We start from the raw sequence: 21,175 nt of genomic DNA, 5'->3' as shown, positions 1-21,175 counted from the left end.
GGTACGTACCGCTGTTCCTGACCGCCGCGGTCGCACAATGGGATGAATGGGAGAGTCAGCGGAAGAGCTGAAGAACAGCCACCGCGGCGGATGATCTGTAAATAATATGGCGGACAAAGCAAAAAACCCAGAAGAAGGCCAAAAAGTGCACACAGAAAACTAGCCATGCCCCCCAAATACACAAAACACACCCCAATGACACAACCACATGGCAAAAAGAAACATACAAATCCCAGGACAACACACCTGTCAGCAACACCTCAATTGGACACACCCACATAGCTGAGTATAAAACCAGCCCCTTCCCTGACCACAATCCTTTGCAATACTCCATGAGAGAAGGGACACATACCCCAGCTGACAGGAGAGGCAAAGGACACAACATCACTAGCCACACCACCCACAGCACAACTAACCCCCCTGCACAACACAAACCATACACAGCACAACCACCACTCACACACTTGCAGCCACAACCACTTTGCACACCACACAGCATGGCCACACAGAAAATGCCCAAATTCACTGAGAGTGAGTTGAAGGTCATGGTAGATGAGATAGTCAGAGTGGAACCACTGATTTTTGGTACCCTGGTCCAACAGACACCATTAGCCACAAGGACACAAATGTGGGCAAGGATAGTCCAAAGGGTCAATGCAGTAGGGACCACGCCAAGATCCAAAAAGGAGATCATGAAGCAGTGGCCCTCCCATTCCACCAAAACCATTCACACAATGGGAGGAGAAGGTGCTTGCCATACTGCATCCAGAGAGTCTCACAGGATTAGCCAGGGGAGTGGAGGCTGGTAAGTACAAATGACTACCACCACTCTGCTATGTACTGTCTTGAACATCTACAAAGCTACACCACCTAGGACACATACCATCCATCTGCACCACACACTCACAAAAACATGGCTCACAGATCCAACATCCACCCACTCCCATTCACCCCAAACATAGCTACCAACATAACCATGTGTGCAGGCAGACAGCACTACAACTCCCACCAGTCCCCCTGGCCCACAGCATCAGCAAGATGGATCCCCACCCCACCCAGAAGCATGTGTCAGCCATTACACAACCCACATCAAACTCACAGGTAGGTAGCCATCTTCCCTGGGAGGGTGTCTGGGGGTGGGGGGCCTGTACCACTACTCCCACCATGCCCCCTGTCCCACCGCCTAGCAAGATGGATCCCTCCCACCACCCCACCCAGAAGCATGTGTCAGCCATTACACAACCCACATCAAACTTACAGGTAGGTAGCCATCTTCACAGTGAGGGTGTTTGGGGGTGGGGGGCCTGCACCACTACTCTCACCATGCACCCTGCCCCGCCTCCCTCAGCAGAATGGAGCCCTCCCCCCCAGCGGTTGGAAGCCATTGCAGTACACCAAACAAACTTACAGGTAGGCAGCCATCTTCACAGTGAGGGTGTTTGTGGGGTAGGCCTGAACTACTACTCCCAACATTCCCTCTGTCCCACACCTGAGCAGGATGGAGCCCCCCCCCCCAGCAGTTGGAAGCCATTGCAGTACACCAAACAAACTTACAGGTAGGTAGCCATCTTCACAGTGAGGGTGTTTGTGGGGTGGAGGCCTGCACTACTACTCCCACCATTCCCTCTCTCCCACACCTGAGCAGGATGGAGCCCTCCCCCCCAGCAGTTGGAAGCCATTGCAGTACACCGAACAAACTTACAGGTGGGTATCCATCTTCACAGTGAGGGTGTTTGTGGGGGGTGGGGAGGCCTGCACTACTACTCCCAACATTCCCTCTGTCCCACACCTGAGCAGGATGGAGCACTCTCCCACCCAGGAGCAGTTGGAAGCCATTGCAGTACACCAAACAAACTTACAGGTAGGTAGCCATCTTCACAGTGAGGGTGTTTGTGGGGGGTGGGGAGGCCTGCACTACTACTCCCAACATTCCCTCTGTCCCACACCTGAGCAGGATGGAGCACTCTCCCACCCAGGAGCAGTTGGAAGCCATTGCAGTACACCAAACAAACTTACAGGTAGGTAGCCATCTTCACAGTGAGGGTGTTTAGGGGGGGGGAGGCCTGCACCACTACTCCCACCATGCACCCAGCCCCCCCCCCCTCTGCAGGATTAAACCCCCCCAGCAGTTGGAAGCCATTGCAGTACCCCAAACAAACTTACAGGTAGGTAGCGATCTTCACAGTGAGGGTGTTTGTGGGGGGGAGGCCTGCACTACTACTCCCACAATTCCCTCTGTCCCACACCTGAGCAGGATTGAGCCCTCACCCCCCGCCCCCAGCAGTTGGAAGCCATTGCAGTACATCAAACAAACTTACAGGTAGGTAGCCATCTTCACAGTGAGGATGTTTGTGGGGGGGAGGCCTGCATTACTACTCCCAACATTCCCTCTGCCCCACACCTGAGCAGGATGGAGCACTCCCCCACCCAGAAGCAGTTGGAAGCCAGCACAGTACACCAAACAAACTTACAGGTAGGTAGCCAGTACATGCACCCACCCATTTGTCACAAATTTATTGGTGCCATATGACCACACCAGCCCTCTCATTGCACACAGAGGCATAGCTACCCCATTGCCCAGCACAGTGTGCACACAGGTAAGCTAGGGAAACTGTCACAGCTACCAAAGTGTGACACACCAATGCACAAGTAGAAGAAAGTCAGGGCACAATCATGCACAGCACCTAGTTACATGAGCATCACCGTGGGGCAAGTGCAACAAGGACCATTCGAAAAATGCAAAAGCATGTGTGGTGGTACAAATCAAGATATGCACGTGACAGGACAAAGGTATGCAGGAGATGACAATGGCCAGTCCATGGCCAGATGTGACGTCTGCCAGGTTAGACAAATAAACAATGAGTTTTCAATTAAACACAGGTTGTGCCAGGCCCTAGATGGCAACAAGTCCCTGTAATCCTTGGTATGCCTTAACACCTCACACCATGGACAAGGAATGCCTGTACCACTGCATCATGTCAGGAAGAACAGTAGTGCACATAGTAAACAATGTGATGATCTGTCAATTGTGCAGTGTACAAAAAGTGAATGACACGCAGCTAACATAAAGCTTGCCGGGTGCACTACAATTACCATTTCCCATCTGACCCATAGGTGACCAAGAACTCACTGCAGAGGACAACACCAGCAACCTGCAGAGCCAGTCTCCCCTCCGGTACATGGACTCTTGGATGTTGACTCCCAGGATTCCATGGACGATGAGCTCGAGGCCGGCCCATCTGGTATGCCACGGAGCAACAGGTCCCAGGACCCCATCATCCCCCCCACCACATCTGCGCCAACAACTGCACAGCAGACCCCTGCTGTCACGGCCTGCGTGGCCACCGTCACCATCACCACCAGTGCTGCCTGCAACACCCTCCCTGTCCCAGAGGATGACCAGCACACACCACCCACGGAGGAGGGCAGGGAGAGGATGCGGTTGCCCACAATGGTGAGGCAACAGGTCCGTGGCAGCAGGGCAGGTGGGAGGGGCAGGGTCACCCACGCATACCAGGAGGCTGGGACCCAATCCCTGGAACACATCACCAGAGTCCTGGGTGCATACGAACAGGCCCAGGGACGAACGGGCCGGTCGGACGAACTGTTGAACGAGCTCATCCTGCTGATGAGGTCCATCGACACCCGCATGGGACAAACCGTGGACCCCTTGGCCAGCAAGTGGCGGTACTGAGGGACAGGCCTGCGCCACAGACAACACCTCCGCCCCCCTCTGGTGGGCCGCACAGTGACAATTCACCATCCTCCCCTGCGCCCACAGAGAGGGGTGAGTCCTCAGACCCCACTGGCCCTGCAGCAGGCCCCCCCTGCCAAACGACGAAGGGGCCGTCCCAAGAAGAACCTGGAAGTATCTGGAGGTCAAGCACCTGCCAGATGCCAGTCACGGAGCCAGCCATGATGGCAACCCTCTACACCACTGCATTGACTTCTTCGACTGTCCTTCCCCACACTACTTAGTGAATGGCATCTGTCTGTTGGACTGGGTCACCACAGCAATGTGGTGACTACTCGATTATCTCATCTACCACAACTGTCAACTTACTGCCCCACCCCACCCCCCAATGGAAATGTACACCCCCCCCTCGCATCTCACCATTGCAAATAAAATATCATCACACGCATGTTGTCGTGCCTGCTCCGTCTTTATTGCAGCATGTACAGTCTTCAACATGATCACAATGTACCAGGAGCATGGGCTGTATGTATGCCAGGAGAAGTCGAAGGCACCTAGGGAAACACAGCAGAACTACTTTCACTGGTCTGGGTGTGGCATCACAGACATCACACAACACCTATCATCTGGATAACCCAACATGCACATGTCACAATGGGCAACAAGTGTCAACATACACGTCCTATAGATGTACCCAAATGACCTGTCCCAGAAACATTGCCAACCACCACTGAGTCTACAACTGGCTGCTGCTACAATTCTCACATGCCCCTTCAGAACAACAGCAATATCATCAGACAATGGGTATGTTGCACATTGACACCCACCTTCAAGTGAAGTAGCGGGTGATGAGCTGTTCACGCAGGTCAACACCTTCCGCCTCTCCACTGTCCTCATCACTGGACACGGCTTGGTTTGCAGGCTGGGGCCTTGGGTCCTCACCATCATCCAGGAGCAGGGGAATCTCCTTGCGAATGGCTAGGTTGTGGAGCATGCAGCATGCCACTACAATCTGACACACCTTCCTGGGCGAGTATGTCAGTGCACCTCCGGTCTTGTCCAGGCAGCGGAAACGTGACTTGAACATACCAAAAGAACGCTCCACAACACGACGTGTCCTCCCATGGGCCTCATTGTAGCGGACCTCAGCCGGGGACCTGGGATTCCGTAGTGGGCTCAGCAACCAGAGACGGTTGGGATATGCAGAGTCACCTAGGTATGACAAACACAAATAGACATTGCAACGTCGCAGAGGCTGAGGGCAGCAGGTCACACACCCAGCACGCCACACGACTAGGCATACTCACCCACAATCCATGCACGCTCGGGAAGAAGATTAGCCATCAGCTGGGGCACAATGCTGTTCCGCAGGATGTAGGAGTCATGGGCAGAGCCTGGGAATTTGGCACACACGTGGGAGATGATCATATCTGCCAGGCACACCACCTGCACATTGATGGAGTGGTAATGCTTGCGATTGCGGTAAATGTGCTCACTTGCCTGTGGTGGCACAAGCCCGACATGGGTGCAATCAATGGCCCAAACAACATTGGGGATGTGTCCAAGGGGATAGAAGTCTCCCTTCACAGCTGGCAATTCAGCACCCCTGGGGAAATGGATGTATCTGTCCTTGTATAGCATCATGGCGGACAGTACATCACATAGCGCTATGCTAAACATCGGTTATTCCAGTATTGGAACTTTCATAGATTCCCATAGCTTGTATCATTCCCCGTCGTCGGAATGGGAGCCTCGGTAAATAAAAAATAACATAGCAGTAGGTACAAAAGAGAAAGAAAGACCTAGGCCTCATTTCATTTTGTAGCATATCCCCCTCTTTTTTGTAAAAGAGACCAATAAACATGTAACAACCAATCAAATTAGCCTCACCCCCTAGAACCTTCCTGAGAGAGCCTCAGATTTTCTACTGCACGTTGTGCTAAGGGAGTCTCCACTGAGCTCTGCTCAGATTTCTCTACAACTTTGGGATTTCATCTTTTTTCTCTTCAGGATGTCAGACAAGGAAAATAAATCTTTATTTAAAGCCTGTGCTACTTGTTCTAAAAAAGACTTTACATTTAGGACCAGCATAAATACTGCATTTATTGCTTGTACCCTGATCACAAGGCCACTGATTGTAAGATCTGCAGGACCTTCTCTACAAAGACTCTGAGAGACAGGGAAGGACCTCTCTTGACCTGGTTACAGACGATGAAGTCACGTAAGGAAGTAACATCCAGTGACAGTGAAGATTCCTCCTCTGCTACATCTTGAAGGAGGTCTAAAAAGAGGGGTAGGTCTTCCCCTTCAACTTCGACTGAACCTCCTACTAAGGCCTTACAAAAGACCTCTGATAGGTCTGACAGGCCCAGTCTCACAAAATCTCCTCACCGAGGTGTAAAGGAGAGGGAGGGACTAGTTCCTGAGGTACTTTCTACTCCGAAGGTGAGCCATGGACCCTCTGTTTCCTCTCCACCATCTGAAAAGGAAAACTTTTCAAGAAACCAGCATCTGTGCCTCAGGAGGGAAAATCTGAAAAGAAAATCCGTCCGTCGATGACGACAATATCAGGTAGGCCGACGACGGCATCTAAGATTCACCAGGCGTCGATTCCAGCTCCGTCGACGGGCCCGTCGTCGAGAGCGTCGCCGCCGGCGACTTCGTCGAAGCTACAGGTACCTGTCACAATGTCGTCGACGATGTTGACAACCTCGACGTCGATGATGACTCCGACGATTGTGTCGACGGCGGTGAAGATGACGGCGACGATGTCGATGACAACATCTACAATGGTACTGACGACGAGCTCGTCGACTGTTCCGTCGACGATCAGCCCATCGTCGTCGACGATCCATTCTCCGTTGACGATTTCTTCGACGACGAGGTCGACGATACAGAAAGTTCAAATTTCTATAAAGAGACGCCAAATCACACCAGAAATGACATCTCCGCGTAGAGTGACACCATTACCTCCAGCATTGCTCTTGGACGAGGAATATTCAGAGGAAGAAGAAGGTCCTTATGGGGATGCGTACAGTCCATCCCAACTTCAAGTAAAATACCACGACTCGTAGTCTGATGATTATTACTTGGAACAACAACAACAATACCCTCCACGAGATAGACCTCAAGAGCAAACACAACAGGGTATGGTGGCCATGCCGTCTTCACTTATTAGTGACTTACAAATCATGTTGTTAGATTATAAGACGAGATTTCCATCTCAAACCTCTGATCAGCAATCAATGCAACCGCCGCCGCCACCACCACCTCCGACCTATTCTTCGGCTACAGTGGCTCCTCAATTATCTCAACCTCTGGAGCCGGAACCAATAGAAGGTCGCCAGAATATCATCACTGTGCATGATACTGATGATTCATCAGCTAATGATCAGAATGTCGAACAGGTCCCGAATCCGGATAGAGAATGGGACGAATATACCATTCCGGATCCTGCTTCGCCATCACCGGATCCTATAGATTCTCCTCCAGCAGACATCGAAGGTTTCCATAATCTTATGGAAAGAGCTTCCAAGAGGTTTGGCCTTCCCATTCCAATTGTACAATTGGAGTGCTTTCTTTATGGTTTTAAGGAGCCTTACTGAAAGTCCATCCCGATTGTGGAGCATGTATGGAGTGAGGGAATAAAGGTGATGCAGTCTCCAGCTACCGTCATCCCTGTTCTTCCGCGGCTGGAGAAAAAATATAAGGCTCCTGACGATAGTCCTGCTTGCCTGATTGGTCAACCAAAGTCGGATTCTGGTATCTCGCAGGCGGCTCAACGAAAATCAAAGAATCCATCGGCACCCCTTACCACACCACCGGATAAGGAGGGTAGGCGCCTAGACAATGTGGGGAAGAGGTTTTCCTCTATGTCCAGCCTCCTTTTTAGAGCTGCTAATGCACTAGCAATTTTGAGATGATATGATCGCCAAATGTGGTGCGATTTATCTCCATTTTTGGATCAACTGCCTGATGGTTCCAAGGCTGACGCGAAGAAGATCCTGGAGGAAGGAGAGCGGTCTTCTTCAGAAATCGATTGCGCAATGGACATTGCCACCACTGCTTTTCGCGCCTTGGCAGGTTCAGCTGTTCTAAGACAGCATGGCTGGCTTCTGGCTACCTGGTTTCGCCCTGATGTTCAGAATAAGATATTAGATTTGCCATTTGATGGAGACATGCTTTTTGGGAATCATGTGGACGACGCTCTACAGGACATCAAAAAAAGACACAGAAACGGCAAGGTCCCAGGGACATTGCAATACCGCAAAGTGCCTTTCCAGGGTGCAAGAGGAAAATTTTCTACTTACAGGGGAGAGATACCTCTAAACGCCAATAGCGGCTTCCCGGCTCTGCCTACTGTTCCTTCACCCCCGATAACATCAGTGGGGGGCAGGATATCACAATATCTCCACGGCTGGAAGATCATAACATCAGATCGGTGGGTCCTCAATATCATCCGGTTTGGCCACACATTAGAGTTTCAACACCTCCCACCTTCCAGGGCTCCTCGCGCCACCGAATCAAAACATCTACATCTTCTACGTCTCGAAGTTCGTCAACTGCTCATCAAAGAAGCGATAGAGCCAGTACCTCTATCCCAATGAGGAGAAGGGTTCTATTCCAGGTTTTTCCTGGTTCGCAAGACGGAGGAAAAATGGCACCCTATTTTTAGACCTGAGGGAGCTCAACACCTATCTCTCGTTTCGGATGGTATCTCTTTAGGATATCTTGCGTCTCCTAAATCCGGGCAATTACATGGCAACTCTGGATCTCGAGGACGCATACTTCCACGTTCCTCTCCACCCAGCCCACAGGAGATTTCTAAGCTTCACAGTAGCCAAGAGCCACTTTCAGTTCAAGGTCCTGCCTTTCGGACTCAGATCCGCGCCGTGGATATTCACAAAGGTATTGGCCCCAGTTGCAGCGTTTCTGAGAAAACAATCTCTACAGGTTTTTCCCTACCTGGACGATTGCTTCTCAAGCAACTACAAGGGCAGTAGAAAGTTGCATTCAGCTTTTCAATCATCTGGGTCTTCAGCTCAACAAAGACAAATCAGTCCTTCTTCCATCCAGGTCGGTCAAGTTTCTAGGGTCCATTCTGGATACAACTTGTTGCAAAGCTTTCCCATGAGAGTAAAGACAGAAAAAGCTGATTCTTTCCGCCCCTCAATTGCAATGAAGACGATTTCTGTCTGTTCAAATCTCTCCTAGGATCGATTTCATCCTGCATTCCCTTAATTCCGCATTAAAGACTTCGTATGCGCCCCTTACAAGAATAACTGGACATGCAATGGCGCCAGGCGGAAGGCACGTTGTACGACAGGATAATAGTCACTCGTCTTATGAGAGAGGCGGTCAACTGGTGGATGATCAAAGACAATATCTCGAAAGGTCTCACTTTCAAGGTTGCTCCAGCTCCTTTGATACTGACCACGAATGCCTCGCTGGAAGGCTGCGGAGCGATTTTGCAGGACCTTCAAGTAAGCGGTCACTGGACACTCAAACAACGCACTCTCCACATCAATCTTCTGGAGCTCAAGGCGATTTGTTTGGCTTTACAGGCTTTCCTTCCGAGGATTCGGAACTCCACTGTCTTGGTCCGTACAGACAACACGACGGCCATGCATTATGTGAACAAACAAGGTGGAACGAGATCTCAACTTCTTTCCAAGGAGGCCCACGAGATCTGGGAATGGGCAATTCTTCAAAAACCGCTCTCTCAGCAGAACATCTTCCAGGTACCCTCAACACGACAGCAGATACATTGAGTCGTCTGAAGTCGGTCTGTCACGAGTGGGAGCTGGATCAGGGCACTCTCAACAGTGTTTTCGCACGTTGGGGCACTCCGTCCATAGACCTGTTCGCTACCCCAGACAACAGGAAATGCCGGTTTTATGCAAGCAGGGATCACCATCGAGGATCGTTGGGGAATGCTCTTTCGATGGCCTGGTCAGGCGCATTTGTTTACGCCTTTCCGCCAATTCCCCTGATTCCAAGATTACTCAGAAAACTCAATACGGAACCCTGCACAATGATTCTAATAGCACCGGCGTGGCCCCGCCAGTTCTAGTTCACAGAGCTTCTCCTACTCTCTCAAGATCAGCCGGTTCACCTGCGTCCCATTCCTTCTCTATTGACAATGTCCCAGGGCCAAGTAGTGCATCCGGAGCCAAGCTCACTTCAGTTGACAGCGTGGCTCCTGAGCACCAAGAATTCAAGAGTTTAAATATTCCTCAAGAATGTAAAGAGGTTTTAGCTCAAGCCCGTGCGCCAAGTACAAATAAAAACCTATCGCTCAAAATGGAAACGTTTGTGTTTGTGGTGCCACCGAGAAAACCTTCATCCGTTCTCTTCTGCTCCTCATCAAATATTGCCCTACATTCTATCTCTGGCCAAGTCAGGTCTTGCACATTCTTCCATCAAGGTACACCTGGCGGCCATCTCTAGATTAAGACGGACAGCCTCTGGCCCTTCCCTCTGGTCTGCAAGAATTGTCAAACAATTCCTGAAAGGGCTTTTTAGAGTTTTCCCTCCAGTTCGACCTCCACCTCCAATGTGGCAACTCAATTTGGTTCTTGCTCATCTCATGAGACCTCCGTTTGAGCCTATTCATAGAGCAGATCTTAAATTTCTGTCATGGAAGGTGGCCCTCCTTCTAGCCTTAACGTCAGCTAGGAGAGTTGGAGAACTTCAAGCTCTCACGATTAGGGAACCTTTTTTACAATTCAAAAACGACACTCTGAAGAACGAATCCGAAATTTATTCCAAAGGTCCCTTCGGATTTCCATTTGAATGAACCTGTCGCTCTAAAATCTTTTTTCCCTCGACCTACGACTCCAGCAGAAAGGTCTCTTCATTCCTTGGATGTCCAGAGATGTCTGAAGTTTTATCTTCAGCGCACAAAGGATTTCAGGAAAACTACGCAACTGTTTGTCGCTTTTAGTGCTCCTCGAAAGGGTTTTCCCCTTTCAAAGCAAGGAATTTCACGTTGGATTGCCAGCGCAATTCACTACTGTCACCAAGCGGCGGGTAAGCCACTAGAAGGACGTGTACGGGCTCACTCCACAAGATCAGTTTCATCATCTGCTGCTCTCTTCGCTGGAGTTCCTATCAAGGACATTTGTAGGGCAGCTACATGGAGCAGTGCCCATACTTTCACAAAGCGCTACTGCTTGGACTCTTCCACACGGAGTGAGGCGGCAGTGGGCCAGGCAGTCCTGAGGAATCTCTTCCAATAAGCGGTGAGCTTTCCCTTCTATCCCTCCTTCCTGTTATTGCACATTTTGTATCTGGTAATATTTACTGACTAATGTTTCAATGTCTGTTTTCTTCTTATGAAAGTATGGATACAGACTTATTTCAGTATTTATGTTACAAATTGTGGTTTATTGCTAACTGCAAGCTACTCTGATACAAGCTATGGGAATCTATAAAAGTTCCAATACTGGAGTAAGAAAACAAGTTTGAAGTACTGGGAATTTAAAGCCCAGCGGTGCAGGGGAACACACCCTAAGACTTCGGGTTCTTCCTGTTTCAGACCTACAGAAACACAGAGTCTTCTGGGTGAAGTCAAAGATCCATTTATTGGCTGCAGACCAATTACAGGAGTCCGAGAAGTACAACACAATGTATGTTCTCAGGAGACTGCTTAAAATTACAGAAACAGGCTTCTCCTTAAATACAAAATATCATGCTTCAGGCACACATTCCTTGTTTTACGATATGGTCATTTACATGTATTCATTACAAACGAAAAGGCAGAGTCATGATGACCATCCCACATTCCAGTTAAGTCAGCCCACAATTATTTACCCAGCGAAGCTCAGATCCCACATCAGATATCAACAGGCCCCAATAAACACGGGCATCTCCTGTTTGGAAAACAAGCCATAAAGCAGGAAGAGTCAGGTGTGAAAGAGATTAGCCGGAGGCTCGTGTGGGATGAAAAGGCTTTATGGTGTGTCAAACCCTGATGCTAATCACAGGTGGCCGTAGGACGGGGAGCTCGTGAGACCGGACTGACCTGGGGCAGCGGAGCCAAGCTGCACAGGTCACAGAGAAGTCAAACAGAAAGTACATGTGTTCTAAAGGCCCGTACTTGTTCGTAATGTGTAGCCTATGTGAGGGCAACCATAAGATGGCCACCGCTCTAAGATGGAACCCACGAAGTCAATGTATAATATCGTATACACAGTGCATTTATCGCTAAAACGTTATACAAAGCACTTGTACATACCGCATTGACCATTCGCGGTTCGCTAATACCGGAATAGACAGGGGTAGGGCCCTGTCTCCAACGCGGTCCCAAATTTCAAAGTACCACAGACCCTCCTTTTGCCCTTACATAGGCAATAACTATACTCACATCAATCCGAGTCTAGGTCAATATTCACGAAGTCATGGAGATGTTGCTGTAGCATCATCCTATTACTTAGCTCGTCCCTCGATACAGGGTACCTTACACATAATGTAGCACAGAGGCCACATATCGCAGGAGCACACTGTATGCACAGACAGAACAGGAAAAGGATGGCTAAGATCATTCCAATGACCATCAGAATCTTCCAACCCCAGACAGATATCAGTTCCCAGAACCACCCCACCAGTGACCAATCTCCTTTATCCACGTGTATGGATTCAGATATTCTATGCAGTTTGGAGATGGCTTGATAAACTGTTGGAGCGTTATCTGGTATGAAAATGCAACAACTAGATTGGATGACCTTACATACACCACCGCGGTCTGCAAGTATGACGTCTAGAACCATACGGTTCTGCAAAGTCATGAGGCGATCCGCTTGGAGCTCAGCTGTCAAATTACCAAGGGCACCAGCCGTTACATTAACAGTGGATTCAACCACACGAGTCAGTTGTCTCAGGTTCCTACTATTGACCATAGGTCCCCAAAACGGCAGGAAACCCAAAAAGAAGTCTCCCGCTTCCTGACCGGCAGTATCCTCCTTACTAATCACGCCTCTTACAACTCTGGTCTTGTGATAGTCAGAGGCAGCAGTAAATGTTGGCGGTAGCAGATTTGCAATATAACATGTGCCCGAGAAATCAGGGGGCAACCTTGTATATGCTCGGTCACTGCAGACAAAATATGTACCCTTGGCAGCCAAAAACGCAGGGGAAAACTGTGATGGAAATGTGTACGTTTCAGTACAGTCACTTTTCCCCAGTTGAGCTCTTGGATTCTGACCATTACCTTGTAAACAGAACCGACCTATGTGGGGTACGACCCAAATTGGGGATGAAATTTTCCGCTGCCTTTCACCCAGACTAATACTATACCCCGTCGCGTTCCACCCTACATAAGCTCGCAATTCATCCTTGGGAATAGATGAGTATGCGTTGATATCTCTGCTCATATCGGTAACTCCTTTCATTAAGGCTTTATTATTTGTGCTAGGTCTGATGGAACGCGGTTGTCGCGGGGAGTAGGCATCTAGTGCAAAGAGAAACATGGTCTGGAATGCCCATGACGATCCATTGTAACTAAACGGCAGCACTAGATAAGGAATACCCTTATTAATGGTATGTGGCATTAAACCACACACCCAGCAATTGGTTGTATTCATGACTAGTTGGTGCTGGTGCAGGAGCTGAATAAACGAGTTGTTTACAAACTCTGATCGTCTAGCTTGTTCGTGTTCAGGCAGAGGGTGGAAAGAGTGTGAGGAGACAGTAGGAGGAGGTATAGGCTGTACAGTGGGTGCAATGGGCTCTTGAGAGGAGGAATACAAATCCTGCAGTAAACACAATCATACTACATAATACAAACAGACATAATAATACAAAACGTTTGCTCTTCATTATTTTACATATTCTCGTTTTAAAGTTCATTTCCTCAGCGGGTCTCTCCATCTTGAAAAACTCCATCCTCTAATCGTGCCTCTCGCGGCGGGTGAGTATCTTCTGCTAAGGAGTACGCCTGTCAGTCCAGGAAACGCCCTAGACCAACCAGAACCGTTGACCTAACGTCGTCGGCCTGTACCCCAAAGTCTTGGCACCGCGACCCTGCGGCTGAACCCGGATGGTGGTTCGAAAAACAAAAATCAAGAAAGTCCTTCAGATGGGAGAGCTATAATATCAAAAAATAGTAAGGGAAGGGAATCTTTATTTGTCCATAGGCCTTGGTCTCAGGTTGTAGCGGTTTCTACCAGCTACTGTCTGGTCTTGAAACAAGAGTTCAGGCTCTGTGGTGTCCAATCGAATTGACGGTGGCACAGCTTCTTGCAAAATATCGTCACTCTCTTGCTCTGAAGCTGTGCCTCTTACGCGTGCATCACTAAATGGTACAAAACGAGGTACAGTGTCTGTTTCAGAATCGGTGATACCCTCCTGGACCCACTGGTCATATGGTAGAGGCAAAGGGATCCTCTTGCAGTGGGCGCCGTGAATCCAATTCTTCTTCCCTTTTACTCGAACCGCTGACCTTGTCGACAGAAGTACGAGGTGAGGGCCAATCCAACGGGGCTCATCGTTGCTCTTTCGCTGGAAGTTCCTCACAAGAACCCATGTGCCAGGGTCGATGGGGTGTCCTGGAGCTCCAGAGGCCTGAGGGAGAGTATCATGCACCTGTTGGTGTAAAACACGCAATTTAGCCGTCAATTCATACAAATAATCAATCAGTACTGGATGTTCGATTTCGCTGAATTTCGTCGGTCTTGGCACACCCCATACATTGGCAGGGCGGCCAAAAACCACCTCATATGGACTGAGTCCCACTCGTGAGTGCACAGTCATTCTGGTGGATAGGAGTGCTAAAGGCAGAGCGTCAGGCCATGTAAGACCGGAGCTCGCCTGGATTTTGGCTAGTTTTAGCTTCAGAGTGCCATTGTAGCACTCTACTAATCCAGCTGATTGGGGGTGATTTGCAGCGTGAAACTTTTGCTTTATCCCTAATCCCTCACACACATTCTTCATCACTCGACCCACAAATTCACTCCCATTATCACTCCACACCATTCTTGGCATTCCAAACCTAGGGAAAAATTCTTTCACAAGGGCTTTGGCTGTGGATAAAGCAGTGTTGTCCTTTAGGGGATATGCTTCTATCCATTTTGAGAAAGCGCAAACAACAACCAGTACATATTTCAAGTTGTTGCACCTTTCCATGTGGATAAAATCTAGCTGCAAAACCTCAAATGGATATGATGGAGGCGCAAAATGACCAGCTGGAGTTGGGGTTCCTCTACCAGGGTTATACTTCAAACATACCATACAATTCTTGACCACATTCTCTGCACACTTGGGAATTCCAGCATTCTGCCATACTGGAACCAACAACTTACAGATTCCTTTCATACTGATATGTGCCATTCCATGTGCCATAGTAACCACTGGAAGCACATATGCATCAGGTAGCAACCATCGCCGATGTTCTGACAAATCAACCCAACAACCATTCTCATCCAATTTACCCGTTCTTTCTCTCCACTTGCTCAACTCTTTCTCTGTGGCTTCAGCTTGAAAGGACTTCACACTCTCTATCGTGTCTTCACACATTCCAACATCATTAACCCATCTTGCAGGGCCTGCAACATACATTCGAGTCTTCACATCTTTTGCTGTTTTTTTCGCGATTTCATCAGCAAACGCATTACCACGACCAACATCATCAGTGACTTTCTTGTGCGCACTGCATTTCATAATCGCAACTTGTAACGGTAGGGTCAGTGACTCAAGGAGATCATTCACCAACTTGCCATTCTGAATTTTAGCTCCATGCGAAGTCAGGAACCCACGTTCTTTCCACAATCGCCCAAAACTATGAGCCACGCCAAAGGCGTACTGGCTATCCGTATATATGTTCACTTTCATTCCTTCAGACAACACGCATGCTCTTGTAAGGGCAATTAATTCTGCTGCTTGAGCCGAATTATGTGGCACCCGTGCAGTTTCAACAATCGTGTGCAAAGTCGTGATAGCATATGCAGCAGTTGTATCACCATTCGGAAGTTTGAAGCACGAACCATCCACCCATAAGGTACCATCACACTCAGTCAGGGGAGTATCTTTAAGATCCACTCTCCCTTTCGTCTCTTCTTCTGTTCTGAACAGACAATCATGTTGCTCAAGCTCATCTAGGTCTGCTGGAATCGGCAATAATGTAGCTGGATTCAACGTGTTGCATCTCTTTATGTGTATATGGTTTGCTAACAGCGTCAATTCATACCCTGACAATCGAGCACTAGTTAAGTGCTGTGTCTTGGTCCTGTTTAACAATGTGTCCACAGCATGTGGAACCATAACAATCAATGTATTATCCATTACTAGTCCAGCAGACTGTCGAATAGACATAGCTGCTGCAGCTGTAGCTCTCAGACAACTTGGCAATGCCCTAGCTACCGGGTCCAAGGTTGACGAAAAATATGCACATGGACGCGGTCTGTCACCAAAAGGCTGTGTTAACACTGATAATGCGCAACCATCTTTTTCATGAACATACAATGTAAAAGGCTTGCTGTAGTCAGGGGTACCCAACACAGGAGCTGAACATAATGCATTACGCAATTCCCAAAAACTTTTCTGACACTCCTCAGACCATGGGATAGGATTCGGTGTGTCTTTACATGTTAGTGCTAACAAAGGTTTTGCCAGCAAAGAAAAATTTGGTATCCAGTGCCTACAGTATGAAGTAATGCCCAAGAAAGCACGCACTTCTCTCTGCGTTCTTGGCACACACAATTGTGCAATGTCTTGAATTCTTTCTGGGGTCAGTTTCCTTCCCTCCTTCGATAAGAGATGACCTAAGTAGGTCACTTCTTGTCGACAATATTGCATTTTTGAGAGAGACACTTTATGATGAAAGGCAGACAAATGACGCAACAATGACACTGTAGCTTCTTTGCAAATCTTTTCAGTATCCGCGGCGATTAGTAAATCGTCAACGTACTGAATGAGGATAGCGCCACTAGGTAAAACCAGTGCATCAAGCTGCGCTTTCAAAGCCTGACTGTATATTGATGGACTTTCACAGTAGCCCTGGGGAGCGCGTTTAAAGCGGAAGCTTCGACCTCCTAAACTGAAGCCAAAAATGTCCCTGCTCTCTTCTGCAATTGGGATGCTAAAGAAAGCATTCTTCAAATCTATCACTGAAAACCATGCAGCGGAGGCTGGAATCATAGTTAACAAGGCAGTTATATCAGGGACAACTGGAAACTGTGGCACAACAATCTTATTAACCTCTCTAAGATCAATCACAAATCTGTAAACAGGAGGCTGTGAAGGGTCCGTTCGTTTTAAGACAGGTAAAACAGGACTATTGCAAACGTTGCTTCTTGTCTCTTCAATTACACCCTTTTTAATCAAATCACTGACAATTGCTAACAACGCTTTCTGACCTTCATTGGAGATCTTGTACTGGGGAATGCGTGGCAATCTGACATTGGCCTTTAAAGTGACCACGTATGGCGGTATTTCCAAAAGACCCACATCATTGGGACCAGTAGCCCAAAGGACATCCGGAAGGGATGACAATTCGGGTGGCATTGCATTCTTAGACAAATACATAGGGGAAATCACTTCCTTACCTAATGTAAGTTGTACTCCTGAGGGGGAACAATATAGCGTTGCATGCAATCTTTTTAACAAATCTAATCCCAGCAAATTCTCACCACAACCTGTCGTTAGGATGAGGGGTGCTTTTAGCTCACAAGGTCCAACAGAAAGTGACATAGGACTAGAAATCGGGTTCCTAACTGGGGCGCCAGAAAAACCTACTGAAACATTCATTTCGCCAGACAAAGGCGCGCCAGGGAGTTTTGAATGCATGATTGAACTCTTTGCAGCACCAGTGTCCAGCAGAAAGGGCTCTGTTACACCCGCTGTAGTCACTTTAACATATGGTCCACTCTGATCCACTGGCACTGAAACAACTCCCTCTCTCTGTCTATGGCTGTCCTAGTAATCATTACCTTCCACATTGTCGTCTTCTGCATAATAATCATTATTATAGTACTGAGCTGTATTACCAGTTGCATTGGCTTGCTGATCAAAGCTATTTATGGTATTTTGAGGCGGAAGAGGACGCTCGTTCTGGGGAACATTTCCACGCCCTCTACCTCTAGGAGCTTGTTGACCACCTCTACCTCTTGCGCCATACGCATTACTAGTACGCTGCATTAATTTGGGGCAACTATACTTGAAATGACCTTCCTCTCTGCAGTATGAACATTGATTGGGACCTAGAGGGATACGTGGTTGATAATACCCATTCATTTGCTGGTTATTCTGAAACTGTTGCGGTTGCTGATAGACACCTTGGGTTTGCCTATAATTATTCTGTCCTCCACGTGGCGGGTAAGCCTGCTGTAAAAGGACCTTCGTTTTCAGTTCTTTCGTTTTCTTGTCTGTTCTATCTTTCTCGTCTTTATCTCTATTTTCATAATACTGTGCTGTAGCCAGTATTTGCGCTGAAGAGGAAACAGCCAAAGAACTCTCTGAATCTTTTAATTTCTTACACAACTCGGGAAGTAGATTCTGCACAAATTTATCAACAAATAACCGTTGGCCACCTTCAGTACTCATGTCTTGACCACTGTGGTCGATAAACGTTTCTTCAAACCTTGTAAAGAAATCGGACACTGTCTCATCTTTCTTCTGCTTACATGCGGACAGTTTATCCCAATTTACGCGCATCACGGACATTATAGTTTTCATGTAGGTAATAATTCTACCAGGGAGGTCTGCTACCAAAGGGTCAGGCTTCGCGCCACCAACTTGGCCAGCGTCTGCAGCAATGATATTAGCCCATGTGTTACCCAATTCTGCAGCATGATCTACATTACGAATGGATCCCCATAAAGGCTGTGGAACCACATTCCCAAACAACATATCTATATCAGCTAGATTCATGACACACGATTCTGCAGTTTGTGATAACTCCTTATAATATCCTGTAGGGTTTTTACGGGGGTCAGGCAATGTCTGCTTAAGCGCTAACACCTCAGAACGCTTCCATGGGACATGTACCCAAACACGCTGAAAATGAGCTGGGACAGCTGGATTAGCATTTGGATCAGCAGGTCTCCACACTGGAGGAACCTCACGCATCGGATATTGGCGCGCTTTTACCTTCTTCCCCACAGGGAATTCCTGTTCGAACAATGATTGTTGACAATCGCCATTTCTGAAGGACAGTAAAGTCGCAACTGCTTTATCTACATCGGGACCCACAATTGTACCCGTTTCAAAATCAAACCGCACTCGACACAATTCCTGCGGGTTTGGGTTTGAACCATTATCCTCCAATTCCTCACAGAGGAATTCACACATTTTGTCAAAGACATACCTCTGTTTTGGGGCATCCCATTGGTGGAAAACGTTAACAACCGATTCCACATTATAGAGTGAAGGGAAACCAATCCACCTACGCGCCAGATGATCTAACACCTCTTTCTCGTCAGGACCAGGCAGCTGACTACGCAATTGCTTACGTTGTAAACCAGGGGTCACACTAGATGACCCAAAGAGAGGCGACATTAAACTAGTAACTACATTAGCTAGTCGTTGTCGTGCTGAAGGAGAAGTTGAGGCGAAAACGGGGGGATAGACAGAGGGAAGAAAAGCGGATTCAGATACAGGTACCTGGGTAGTGTAAGAAGGAGCGCCAGGGGAGGCAGCTGATGTGTTAGGCAAAGTCGCAGGAAGCGCGGGGGCAACAGGTAACAAAACTGGCGGCCCTTGAGAGGGCTGTACTGTGGGGATAGGAGCCAGCTGAGGAGGAGCTGGCGGCTGTGGGAAGGCTTGCGGCACATTAACTGGAGGCTGCACATTTACAAGCTGTGGAGGCGCTGTGGCATTTTGCGCATACGGGGGTGGCGAACTTAGCAAATGGGACATTAGGGAATCTTTCTCTTTCTCTTTTGTCTCATCTTGTACAAGGGGTGACAAAACAGGGTAACATTTATCGATCCCTAGTTTGCGCTGTCTATGTAACTGCTCATTCATTTGTTCCTCCTCATTATCTTTAAATTGCACAGCTGCTTGCATCATTGACATACCTCTTTCTCTCTTATTCCTTTTCGCTAGCTTAATTTCCTTCTGTTTGGCTTCCTTTCGCCATAGGCGGAAAGAATCAAACATCGCCGGCCGGGCTTTCTTTTTAAACAATTTAACTTCCAAATTATCTAAAATATCTGTATCGAAACTACCATTTTGGGGCCAATTTAAAACACCGTCCTTTCTGGTGTATCGGATCCATACTTCATTATATGCAATGGGGCCCACACCATGTTTTACATAAAGCTCATAAGTTGGAGTTCCAATTGGAGGAACCGTACATGAATCCTCTAACTGGGAATCCCTTCTACAACCCAAACAAAACAATTTTCCAAATACACTAGAACCAGGCATCTTCGCTCACTAGTCTAGTTTCAAACTTCAAAGGATTATCGAATACGATAGTCTCGTGAATACACGAGTCCTCTGGCTTTGGCGCTTGCAAGCTCCAAATCAAAATGATCCCGAAGGATACCAAAAATCCCGAAGGATACCAAACAAACTGGGAGACGCTCCACTTATACTTAACTGAATATCGATGATCGATGGCGTCACCAGAAGACTCTCTCGATTGTTTCGCTCTACCAAAATCGTCAAGGGTCCAAAACAGGGCGATTAATCAGGGCAGCAGTCCTTCGTAGCCGTCGGGACGCGGAGAACCTCGCAGAAAAGACATGCAGGGGTCGATGAAGTGGCAGCCTTCCTCCAGAATTTCCACACGAAGCTCCTCACAAACCTCTGGCTTGGACTGGTACCGCTGAAATTGTCCCGAGTTGGGCGCCAACTGAAGTACTGGGAATTTAAAGCCCAGCGGTGCAGGGGAACACACCCTAAGACTTCGGGTTCTTCCTGTTTCAGACCTACAGAAACACAGAGTCTTCTGGGTGAAGTCAAAGATCCATTTATTGGCTGCAGACCAATTACAGGTGTCCGAGAAGTACAACACAATGTATGTTCTCAGGAGACTGCTTAAAATTACAGAAACGGGCTTCTCCTTAAATACAAAATATCATGCTTCAGGCACACATTCCTTGTTTTACGATATGGTCATTTACATGTATTCATTACAAACGAAAAGGCAGAGTCATGATGACCATCCCACATGCCAGTTAAGCCAGCCCACAATTATTTACCCAGCGAAGCTCAGATCCCACATCAGATATCAACAGGCCCCAATAAACACGGGCATCTCCTGTTTGGAAAACAAGCCATAAAGCAGGAAGAGTCAGGTGTGAAAGAGATTAGCCGGAGGCTCGTGTGGGATGAAAAGGCTTTATGGTGTGTCAAACCCTGATGCTAATCACAGGTGGCCGTAGGACGGGGAGCTCGTGAGACCGGACTGACCTGGGGCAGCGGAGCCAAGCTGCACAGGTCACAGAGAAGTCAAACAGAAAGTACATGTGTTCTAAAGGCCCGTACTTGTTCGTAATGTGTAGCCTATGTGAGGGCAACCATAAGATGGCCACCGCT

The sequence above is a fragment of the Triturus cristatus genome, chromosome 8 (assembly GCF_964204655.1).
Source record: "Triturus cristatus chromosome 8, aTriCri1.1, whole genome shotgun sequence".
In the NCBI taxonomy this organism is placed as follows: Eukaryota; Metazoa; Chordata; class Amphibia; order Caudata; family Salamandridae; genus Triturus; species Triturus cristatus.
The sequence above is the reverse complement of the archived record's forward strand: the minus strand, read 5'-3'. Positions refer to the sequence as shown.